At 44.8% G+C, this 12,751-nt stretch overlaps 1 protein-coding gene across 1 annotated transcript in view; it reads right to left on the reverse strand.

Annotated features, from left to right (window-relative positions):
• LOC114496242 (guanylate-binding protein 2-like) overlaps nt 1-12,751 on the reverse strand; it is a 56,931-nt gene that overhangs the window by 31,073 nt on the left and 13,107 nt on the right. The window lies entirely within an intron of this gene.

Raw genomic sequence — 12,751 nt, forward strand, 5'->3', positions numbered from 1 at the left:
TTCTGTACCTCTGAGTGAACCTCTTTTGGGGTAGGCTGGCCCCCTGAGGGCACCCTTAATCTGAGTATAATTAGAGCAGTTCACCTGATAGTCACCAGGAAGCCAGGACACCCAGATCAGTATGTTTACATAGATAGATGGCAGGAGTTAGCTCAGGACATGCCTAAGTGGCTTCAGCAGTGTGCTAAAGCAGCCCCGAAACGTCTAGGCGCTGCAGGGCAGAAGAAGTCTGGACCCCAAACCCAGATCCTAGTGGCTAGGAATGGCCAAAAACATCCAATTGACCAGGGGCACCCCAAGGATGACCAACCCTTCTTTCCACCACCATACGGGGGACTTCCCACTGCCCCGCTAGGACTAAACACTCTTCCCACATCAGTGTCGCCCCCACCGGAGGAGGCTCCACAAAGGGAGGGGGAGGCCCCGTGAAGGCTCCCAGAAACTGCTCCGTCGCCAATTGCGACCCAGCAAAGGCATCACCAAGCTTATCAGATGTCACTGAGAGAGGCTCAGGGGCATGGCCAGGTGGCAGATGATGGGACATTTAGGCCGGGACCTGTGGTGTTTTATTATCATCCATTCACCACCACTGATCTCCTTAATCGGAAGCACCACATGCCCTCATACTCAGAAAAACCACAGGCTCTGACTGATTTAATGGAATCCATAGTGCAGACTCACCGGCCCACTTGATACGATTGCCGCCAGCTCCTGTTAACGCTATTTAACACGGAGGAGAGGCGCAAGATTCTGCAGGAGGCCCATCGATATCTTGAAACCCATGCCCCGGCAGGCACTGTTGATCCCATGCAGTACGCCTGAGCAGAGGCTCCATGAATTCAGCTGGACTGGAACCATAATACAGAACAACGGAGATTAGCTCTTGACCGATATTGGGAGGCCATTCTACAAGGGGTCGGGACTGGAGCCAGAAAACCTACCAACATGGCTAAGGTTTCAAATATAAGGCAAGGGGCAGATGAAAGCCCAGGGGAGTTCTTAGAAGGACTAACTGAAGCATACAGAATATACACTCCTTTTGACCCTGAGAGTCCAGATAGCCAGCAAATGGTTAATATGGCTTTTGTGACTCGGTCGGCACCCGATATCCGCAAAAAGCTGTAGAAATTAGAGGGTTTTGCTGGCATGAACATCAGCCAGTTAACAGAAGTGGCAAACAAAGCCTATAACAATAGAGAAGTGGCTGAGACCACAGCTTTAGAGAAACAGAAAAGAAAAGCAGCACTGTTGGCAGCCTCCCTGGCAGCCCCAGCAGAGGGCCCGCAGAAGAAAGGGCAAAAAGGCCATTTTAAAGTGGAAAAAGATCAGTGTGCCTACTGTAAGGAAAAGGGCCACTGGAAGCAAGAATGCCGAAACTGGAAGCAGAAGTGGAAAGGGGGGAATCCGGTGTTTTCCCCAGCCCCTGGGATCCACAGTCTGGCAAGTTTGGATACCAAATGAGCAGGACCAGGCTCAATGAAACTGGGCCACTGTGAGTCAGCCAATATTTGCATTTGAATGGGAAGATCCCTACACAGGCACTAGGACCCAGTTAACCTGGACCTGGCTGCCTCAGGGATTCAAGAACTCCCCCACCACATTCAGTGAAGCGTTAGCCCTGGACCTGAAGCCTTTCTCAGAGTAGCATCCTAGTCTTGTTCTGCTTCAGTATGTGGATGATTTGCTGTTGGCAGGGCCAGGGAGTTATGAGTGCCGGGAAGGAACACGAGCCCTGCTCCGGCTTCTGGCATCAAAAGGCTACTGGGTGTCCAAAAGAAAGGCCCAGATTTGTCAGAAGGAAGTTTGATACCTGGGTTTCCAAATAAGCCAAGGGCAGAGGGCTCTAGGAATTGAAAGGAGGGCTGTGATTAATCAACAATCCAGCCCAACGACCAGGAGACAGCTCCTGGAGTTCTTGGGAGCCGCAGGGTTTTGTTGAATATGGATCCCAGGGTATGGGGAAATAGCAAAGCCACTGTATCAAGCTCTTAAAGAGGCAGAGACTGCACCATTTAATTGGGGAACAGAGCAACAGGGCGCTTTTGAAAAAATAAAAGAACTTCTGGTTAGGGCCCCAGCCCTTGGCCTCCCTGACCCAGATAAGCCTTTCTCTCCTTATGTTCATGAAAAGGAGAAAGTAGCCTTTGGGAGTTCTGACTCAAGAAGTCGGACCGTGGCAATGCCCAGTAGCCTACCTCTCTAAGCAACTGGACAACGTGGCAGCTGGTTGGCCACCCTGCTTCCAGTCCATAGCAACTGCTGTTTCCCTCCTATGAGAAGCTGACAAACTCATCCTGGGGCAAGAAATCAGCTTATACATGCCGCATGCAGTACACAGCCTCCTTGAGGGGCAGGGACAATGGTGGCTATCCAACCCCTGGCTTACTCAGTACCAGGGGATGCTACAGCAAAACCCCGAGTACATCTAAAACTGGTGCGCAAAATCAATCCAGCCACTTTCTTACCTGCAGAAGCTGGGGAACCTGACCATAACTGTGAGGAAATCACGGATCGGATATATGCCAGCCAGCCAGATTTAAAGGACCAGGCGTTGGCTGGGGGGGACCTCAACCTGTGCACAGACGGGAGCAGTACTGTAACTGAGAAGGGAGAGCGGATTGCTGGGTATGCAGTAACTACAAAGGACCAAATCCTTGAGGCAGAGCCTCTGCCCTCCGGGTGGTCGGCATGAAGGGCGGAACGTTATGCCCTCATTCGGGCCCTGGAACTAAGTAAGGGAAAGAGGGTCAACATATACACTGACTCCAAGTATGCTTTTGCCACCCTCCACATACATGGGGCCATCTATAAAGAAAGGGAGCTGCTGACTGCCGAATGGAAGGAAACAAACAAAACTGAAATCCTCTGGCTCCTGGAGGCTGTATGGAGTCTGGCTCAGGTTGCGGTAATACACTGCCAGGGACACATCAAGGACAACACGGAAAAGGCGGTAGGGAACTGGCTCACAGATCAGGCTGCTAGGACTGCCGCTAAAAGATGAGACTCCCCAAAGGCTATAGTGGGCCCTTTGCTCAGTTCCCCCTTAAGTATTCAAGACTATCAGCCGGCTGAGGAACAATGAGCCAGGCAGAATCGGGCATCCAAAACATCAGAACGCCTGTGGAGGCTCTCTGATGGACGAATTTATGTGCCCTAGAGCCAGGCAGCACAGGTGGTCCAGAATTGTCACACCCTGACTCATCTAGGAAAAACAGCCCTAGAAAACCTGCTCTGAAGGTATTTATGCATGCCCAACCTCACCGCACTATGTGCCAATGTTGCAGCCAGATGTGTAACTTGTGCAAAGAACAATGCAGCAGAGAACAGTCGGGTCCCACCAGGAATACAGTACCGGGGGACTCAACCCCTAGAAGACCTGCAGGTGGATTTCACTGAAGTTAAACCAAGCCAGGGATATAAGTACCTGCTTGTCCTAATATGTACCTTCTCAGGTTGGGTCGAAGCATTCCCAACCAGGACTGAAAGGGCCAGAGAGGTAGCCAGAGTTCTACTAAGGGAAATAATTCCCCGACATGGACTACCTCTAAGCCTAGGAAGTGACAACGGATCAGCTTTTATTTCCCAGGTGGTACAGGATTTAGCAAGACTGCCAAATATAAGGTGGAAGCTGCACATTGCATACCGGCCCCAGAGTTCGGCAAAAGTGGAAAGAATGAATAGGACACTGAAAGAAACTTTGGCAAAACTCTGCCAAGAGACCGGGCTGCCCTGGACAGACTTGTTGCCAATAGCTCTGCTCCGAGTTAGAAGCACCCCAAACCAGGCAGGGTATACCCCCTATGAGTTAGTGTATGGGAGGCCTACTCCCATAGTGAGAATAACAGGACCTAGCAATTTACCAGTACAAGGTGAGATAGGACAAAGAAGGTACTTAGAACAGCTAGGAAAGGCCTTAGACCAGATAGGAGAATCCCGATTAGGGTTTAAACCTAAACCCCGAGGGGGGCCAGCACACCCACACCATCCAGGGCAGTATGTATGGGTAAAAGACTAGAAAAAGGAGCCTCTCCAACCTGTGTGGATGGGCCCTCATTTGGTGCTTTTAACTACCCCTACTGCCCTTAAGGTTGCAGGAATCACCCCGTGGATCCACCATTCTCGGGTGAAGGCAGCGGCCGGGCCGGAAGGACCAGGAGAAGAAGCTGCCTAGCAGCGGGTGCCGGCCTTGAAGCTGCGACGTCGGAGGGAGACTTCAGGAGCCTAGGACATCTGGGAGGTGGCAGCCCGACATCAAGATCAAGGACAAATGCCTGGCTGAGTTCCTAGCCTCTATGACCTTGGCGGCAGGAATCTTCGGGATAATACTAGTCTCTGTAAATTCCTAAGGACTAAGGACTCATTGAACATTCTTTTTGGCTGCCACATATTTCTGTGTGATGTCCATTTTGTATATCTAAACCCTTTCTTTTAGCAGATAGCCATGAGCAGAATTCTGGAAATATTATTTTGTGCCCAAGTTTTATCTGGATTAGCTCTAAAGCAGCCATATGTCTGGAGATTCTATGCTAGGGAAACTTATGAAAAAGACAATAATGTCATAACCCATACCGTGGGAAACATGACCTGCCCCAACTCAGGCTGCAAACCCATGTTTTTCGCCATCGGAATCACTGACCTCGAGTCCCTAAAAGGATGGTGGGCTATCGCCCCTGCCCTCTGCATGCTAAAGGATCAGACAGAAGATTATTGCAAAGAGTGGGGAAACAAGTATGGAGGATGTCCATACAAGAGTTGTCGGTATCACCCAGGGAATAGATGGGACCAAATAGTTTTTCCAATACGTACCTTAATGACAAAGACTGGGAAAGTGGAGTAAAAGGAAAACTCTATGTGAATATGTGGCATAGGGGGCCGATTGCAGACATGTTTATTGTAAAGGTCAGAGAAGTACAAAACCCTGCTCTAAGTACCATCTATCATATCCAATCAGTCATAGAAGATCAAGAAAAGACACTAACTAGAAACCTGGAAGGTCAAAAAGCAGTAGGACCTTTCTCTTGGATAAAACTAATACAGCAGGGGATGCAGCTACTTAATCTAACCAGTCCAGACAGTTACAATGACTGTTTCTTATGTGCTTATCTTAACAGGCCACCACTGACTGCGGTCCCACTGCAACAACCCCTCACTGTTTCAAAGGCTCAGATCCCAGAACCCTTTTCTCTCCAAGGTGTTCCTCTATTCCAGGACTCATCCATTGAAGTGTTGGAGTGCTATGGGCCACTTGTTTCCTGCAATCAGACATTGCCATCCTCCGGATCCATCACCAGCCCGCCGGGAACTTTCTTTTGGTATAACTGGACTCTCTACCGGTCAGTAAATCATAGCATCCCAGCCCCTTGCTATCTCGTGGCCTTAGCCCCCCAGCTCGTCCTATATCAATCAGGCGAGTTAAGTACCCTGCTTGCCCAGTAACGTCAGAAGCGAGCAGTCCTCCTCCCCTTGATGGTCGGGTTAAGTTTCGCCACTTCACTCATCGGAACGGGACTGGGGAGTTCGGGACTAGCAGTCAGCCTCCAATCCACTAAGGAGATCCGGGAAGAGTTAAAACAAGCTGTGGAGGCGTCCGCACTATCTATGGCCTCATTAGAGAGGCAAGTAACTTCCCTAGCTCGGGTGGCCCAACAAAATCGTTGGGCACTAGATTTACTCACAGAGGAGAAGGGGGGCACTTGTCTTTTCCTACAGGAAGAATGCTGTTACTATGTCAATGAAAGTGGAATAGTGGAGGAGAATATTGGCAAACTAAAGGACATTCACCAGAGATTGGAGAGCGTCAGCTCCCCCAATGGAACCTACTCCTGGTGGCAATCAATCTTTTTTCCTATTTTGGCTCCCATTTTAGGCCCACTTGTCATCCTTTTCCTTGCATTAACTATAGGACCCTGTTTACTGTGCACAGTAGTGCAACAGATAGAAACAACGGTGACCAGACAAGCTGCCACCAAGATTCTTACTCTCCAGAGACACGACTACCGGAGGTTACTGCCACCTGAAGTGGAGAGTGAATATGCAGATTATAACACTGATGCTAGAACAGACACCAGTGCTGTGTAGCATCAAAGGGGGGAATGTGGCAGGAAAAGAAAGTCTCATAAAAGTTTCTATTCTGTAGTTTCTTTGATAAACAAATACTCTCTGCTCTCTGTAACACCTGCAAGATTTGTCGGGACAAAAGCTGAGTAAAAGTTATTTTTAGGTAAGGAGCCGGCTAGCAGACGTTGCTAGGTAACGTTATCCCAAGGCCGAAATGCTGACCTTCATTTCGCTTCTGCCTCTGTATGCTCCCTAGCTTTAGCAGATGAACCCCCCTCCCCTTTTTGCCTTGTAACAAGTATTTAAAGGAACTGTGACGAACCCGGATTTGCTCAGAATTTGGGGATTTAACCCTCTGGGCCCTTGGGAAATAAAGTTTGTGCTTCATCATCTTCCCCACGTGTGAGTGACTTTTCCGCGACATAACCAGCCAAGCAAAGAAGATTATACAGAAGGAAAAAGAATACCAAAATACTATTAAAATAAAAAATGTCGGAAAAGTGAGAAAAAGATAATACAAATTTGCAGTAACTTGCAAGATCAAAAAAAAGGGGGAAAAAAGCAGAAGATGGAGTGCAGGAGAGATAAATTTGGAGTGGAAGGAATAATACTAGGATGAATGGAAGATAAACATAAGGGATTGAGAGATATAAAAATAATAATTGAAAAATAAAAAGTCACTTAAAACACAAGATAAAATCAATCAACCAATAATAGCCACAAAAACAAAACAAAACAAAACAACCTCTTGTTGGTTTCTAACTGGCCAGACCAGTTTTTCTGATCTTGCTGGCTTCAGCTGGCTGAGGGGCGTTTGAAATGCTTATCACTCTTCCCAGCCAAATCTCAGTAAGTCTCTCAGGTACTATTCCCAGGGCCAATCTGACTTTCCCCTGCAGGACCCTGGGCGCTCCCGAGCACACTCTCCGGAGCTCACTGCCGCGGCTCCTGAGACTTTTTGGTTTCAGGATGCAAGTTCCCAGGATTGCAAGGAGACTTGCCCTTCCCCCAAATTACACCGAGGCGAGCTCTGTGATCTCAGGAAGCACCCTCGATGTTTTGGGATTCACGGTGCCATCTCTAGGGATCGTAAAAGGGTGCACCCATCCACCAGATTTTTGAGTTTTGGGCTCTAGGAACACACTAAGTGCCATGTCCCTTCTGGGTTCACATCGAGAGAGTCAGGATTCCCAAGGGGGTGCGTGCTTCCACAGTTCAGCACCACAGGCTCCAGAAACCTGAGAATGCCCGCACCCTTTCCTGGATTGGGGCTGCGATGTCTGGGTTTTCCACCGATCCACACTCCCACCAGGCTGGGGGTGCGGGCGCACTTCCAGGCCACCCCTGGTCCTGCCAGCTGGAGGCACTCACTTCTCCGAGGGCTATGGGTGGGTGTTCACAGTCCCTGGGCGATTTTTTCCCAGTCCAACTGCTCTCTCTGTGCCTTCAAGCCACAAGGTCTCCCCTGATGTTGCCCAACCCCTGTAGTCCAGGGAGGGAGCAGCGACTCCGCTCTCCCGGGAGCCTTGAGGCAGGCCCGGAGGCACCGGCCTGGGGACTGCAACCCCCCTGGTCCCCACGCTGATCCCTGGGTCCCTTTTGTCCTGAAGCAGTCTCCTTACCGTCTGGTGTTTCAATGATTGCTATAATTTTTGATGTCCTGTTTTCAAAAGTGTTTCGGTAACCTAGGCCACTTGCTCTGTTCCTCCACTGATCCCAGAGTCTCCCTCCTCTTCACAGAAGCCGAGAATCACACTGCCTAGAGTAAAGCCGCCATCTTTGGAAGGCCTCTCTTCCTTCTAAATATAGCATCCGGTAGTTATAAATACAACAAAGATGAAAGGGTCTCTTACGTCACTCCCTGAGAAGCGCTGACATTCCTTCTGTTCCTTGTCAGCACAGGTTTAGCTGACTGCCCTTTTTCTGCTTCTACCTGTCATTCAGTATATTCACTTCAAGCCACATCGCTGATGGTGACCACAGGTACTACCTGCAGGTCCAGCCCAGGCTCTTGGTCTTTGCTCAGCTTGCCCTTATCCCATTCCCCAGGAACAGATTTGGTGTCATGAAAGTGAGGCCAATTGGAAAGAACATCTTCACATTGGTCCCAAGATCAAATTTGTGAAATCAAAACAATCCTCTGGTAATTTGCCCTCCTCTGATGCCTGGGACATTTGTTCCCAGATGATGAATATCGCCTATCAGTAGATTGTTATACAGTTGAAAGTGCCATCATACATTTCCAAAATTTTCAAGGCTGCTTCATTTTAGGTTAAGGAATTTTCAAATTTATGGTGTTGGCATCATGTTAATCAAAGTCTGTTGTCAAAGGCAATTGATTTGCATTTTGCCTATTTGTCATTATTATAGCTCCAAGGCCCTCAAAATCAGCATCATGTTGATAAAATTGAATTAATAAATTCAGCATAATCTAAGAAAAAATTAAGAAATATTTTATATTGGAAAATATAAAAGGTTCTGAAATTCCTGGTCCAAGTTCCCACAAGTGCTCTCTGAAAAGTTCAAGGTCCCAGGACATCCTAGATTCTGGTTTTAGAAGAGCTTCCCCCAGGTGCTAGTCCAAATCTCAATAGTAGAATTAGGTTAGTGATTGGACCAGCCACTCAGGAAAAATCCTTCCCCAAGTTATGGGAGCAATGCCCAAACAGGAAGGACTACATCAATCCTTTGTCCTCCTTTTTATCTTCTTTCTTTTCCATCATGCTTTTCCCATTCTCGGTGTGTCATATAGTCTGCTGAATCAGAAACAGGTATTTGTAACACAATATATTCCACAAATTATTTGGCTGGTTTGAAGGAGAATATCATTTCTAAAGAGATACAAATGTTTACTATGAATAGGCTCAATTATAAGCACATACACATTGCTATAGCCTCAAAACACTACTCTTGATAAGGTACTGTTGTTTTAGAAATCATCGTAAGTTCAAGAAAGGATGATTTCAAGTCTTTTTTGCAAAGTGGAATTATCTATAAAGTTGAACATAAGTAACTAGTAGTCTGTCCATCTTACTCCTAAACATCCAACAGACATGTGCACATACCTATCAAAGCAAATAATAATAGCAGATGTTTCTATGTACATATGCGTGTGTGTGTATATATGTATATATATGTGTGTACATATATAAATATATAGTCTGTTCAGAAGGCATCCAGCCATGTAATATGAAAAATAGAGACATTTATTGAAGAAGATACAAGATACAAGAAACATGGTACGTAGGGCAATGACACCTCAGTCCCCTTCAAAATAGGCACCTTAGGACCTCACACAGTTCTCCCAATTACCATCAGCTACCCCTTCATATTTTCCTGAATCTCATCAATGGTCTTAAATCTTTTCCCTTTCAAAGGGGATTTTAGTTTTGGGAAAAACCAGAGGTCACAAGCACCAAATCTGGGCTGTAGAGGGGCTGAGTCACCTGGGTGATTTGATGTTTTGCCAAAAAACTGCACAAGATGTGAAGCATGAGTGGGTACACTATCATTTTGAAGTTGCCAATCACCAGTTGCCCATAGCTATGGCCTTCTGAATCATCCAGATAGTTTATTCGAAGGAATATTCAAGCTTAACACAAAATCTGATACAGATTTCTTCCTCTACTCAGTCATTTTGAGTGTGATAGACACACAGTACACATGCTAACTCAATGGTGTCTACCACCCCCACTGATTAGTACAGTGAAGTCTTCATTGTTCACACATGTGCATTCCAGTCAACTCTCTTTGGCTGCCAGGTTACATTGATGTTGCACAAACCATTCTCTCTCTCTCTCTATATATATATGATTTTCGACGTTAGCTGTACAATATGAAGCGTGCATGTGACATGCCAAGCACTTAGGAAGCAATCACTGACAGTGGTGCCCACATGATATGCATCATGATACCCTGTAGTTTCTTTACCCTGTAGCAAGTTACAGTTCCTGCAGCAGAAGACATGACTGGAGTATCTTCAGAGCCACTAGAGTGATATATCCACATTTGTAAATCAGAATTGTAAGAAGACCCCTGGCTGGTGTGGCTCAGTTGGTTGGAGCATCATCCTGTAACCAAAAAGTTGCAGGTTCAATTCCCAGTCAGGGTACATACTTAGGTTACACCTTTAATCCCAGTCTGGGTGCATGTGGGAAGCAACCAATCAATGTTTCTCTCTCATGTTTTAATATTTTTATCCATTTGGATTTTATTTTTTACTGTATTGTATGGTGGTCTGGGTCCAACTTTATCTTTGTTCAAATGAACATCCATTTGTCTTTATTTAGGAAAAAGCCCATCTTAAACCTATACAATTCCCATAGTCTATTTTTTGGACTTTTTGTTCCATCGATCATCAGTTTATTCAAGAAATCATGCCCTGGCTGGTGCAGCCCAGTGGATTGAGCACAGGCTTGTACACCAAATGGTTGCTGGTTCGATTCCCAGTCAGGGCACATATCTGGATTGCAGGCCAGGTCCCCAGTTGGGGGAACATATGGGGCAACCACACATTGATGTTTCTCTCCCTCTATTTCTCCTTCTTTTTCCCTCTCTCTCAAGAATAAATAAATAAAATCTTTAAAAAATTCACACCTCTTATTTAAAAAAAAAGAAAAAGAAATCATGCTTTCTCCACTTCATTTTGGAGGTTTCTTTGTTTGCTTTTTGTGTGAATCTGTTCATACTGTTTTGAAATTATACTTTCTATTTTAATTTTTCAATATTTCTATGGTTTCCTAAATATGACTAGAAAGAGTATCATAAGATGATTACGAATGTGGAGGTCAAGCTTCAAAATGCCTTCTATGGCATTGCCCTCAGCCAATTAATTTAATTCTAATGCCTTAATTTCCTTAACTTCACAATGAACACAATAGTAAGTGAACAGTAAATACATTATTAAAGTATTCATAACTGACCCGTAATAAATCCTGAATAATTATTAGCTAACACAATAACTATTTATAATGTTAATTAGTAAAGAAGTTATATTGGTTTCCTATTGCTGCTGTAACAAATTACTACAAACAACAGTGGCTGAAAACAACATAAAGTTGATTATCTTACAGTTCTGGAAGTCAGAAGTCTCGCAGAGCTGCAATCAAGGTGCTGGCAGGGCTGTTACCCTTATAGAGGCTCTAGGAGAGGATCTGTTCCCTTGCCTTTTTATTGCATTTAAAACGTAATAAGGGGACATGAGCATACAATGGAGTAAAAATAGCCTGTTTAATAAATGGTTTTGGTAGAAGCGGACTGGTATATGCAAAAAAAAAAAAAAAAAGAAACTAGACTGCCAGCTTACACTATAGACCAGAATAATCTCAAAATGGATAAAATATTTAAATATAAGTTGTGATACCAGGAAAGTCATAGTGGAAAACATAGGCAGTAAAATTTCAGATATCACACATAGCAATATTTTTGCCAATATATTTCCTAGGGCAAAGAAAGGGAAAAATAAATAGGACTACATAAAATTAAAAACCTTCTGCAAATTAAAAGGCTAAAGAAACCATCATGAAAATGAAAATGGAATCAACTGTATGGGAGAACATATTTGCCAATGATACATCAAACAAGGGTTTAATCTCCAAAATATACAAAGTACTCATATGACTCAACACCAGGAAGACAAACAATCCAATTAAAAAATGGGCAAAGGAGCTGAATAAACATTTTCCAAAGAGAACATACAAATGGCCCATAGACATATGAAAAGATGTTCAGCATCTCTAGCAATCAGAGAGATACAAATTAAAACCACAATGATATATCACCTCATATCTGTTAGAATGTCTATCATTAATAAACCAAAAAAAAAAAAAACAAGCGCTGGAGAGGATATGGAGAAAAGGGAACCCTAGTGCACTGTTGGTGGGAATACAGGCTGGTGCAGCCATTGTGGAAACAGTATGGAATTTCCTCAAAAAACTAAAAATGGAACTGCTTTCTGCAGGAGGGGATGGGAGAGGGGAGAAATGGTGGATAGAAGGGGAATGGATTAGTTAAAGAACATGTGTGAATCACCCATGGACACGGACAATGGTGTGGGGATGGACTGTGGGAGCGTGGGGTGGGCTGGGTGGAGGAGGGCAAAGCGGTGAATGTTGGGACAACTATCATAAAATAAACAAGAATAAATAAAACAAAAAAACTTAATTAGTTGACCTCACAAAAGAAGCCCTGTAAAGGTCCAAAATATAGTTTAGTTTTTGGTTGCTTTGAGAAATTGTCAATGTTCATCTTGATGTGTCTTTTCTGGTCATTTTCAAGCCAATGACCACTTTAAAAAAGTCATACGATATTAAAATATTTGGGGATGAGTGGGAAGCAGGAGTGCTGGTCGGAAAGAATGTGGACCACTGGTGAAAGGTACTTGCACTTCTGTAGGTTCTAAAAGAAAGGAGAAAGCCTTTATTTTGTTCCTGAAGATATAATAGAAATATTGGACTAGAAGTCAGATGATCTGTAAAATTGTCTAAGTTAACAGTACCAAGGTTGGAACCTGAGATAAGTGACTTAATTTTGCTTAGTCTCAAATTTTGTTTTGTTTTGTTTATTTCTATGAGAGATAGTAATGAAAATAATATTTATCTTTTCAATTATGACATCTCCTTGGATATTACAATGCACTTTATTGTGTCTTATGAATTATACAGGTTGCAAAGGCAATTACAGAGTATTGTTAAAC

This window comes from Phyllostomus discolor, chromosome 5 (genome assembly GCF_004126475.2).
Source record: "Phyllostomus discolor isolate MPI-MPIP mPhyDis1 chromosome 5, mPhyDis1.pri.v3, whole genome shotgun sequence".
NCBI classification, from domain to species: Eukaryota; Metazoa; Chordata; class Mammalia; order Chiroptera; family Phyllostomidae; genus Phyllostomus; species Phyllostomus discolor.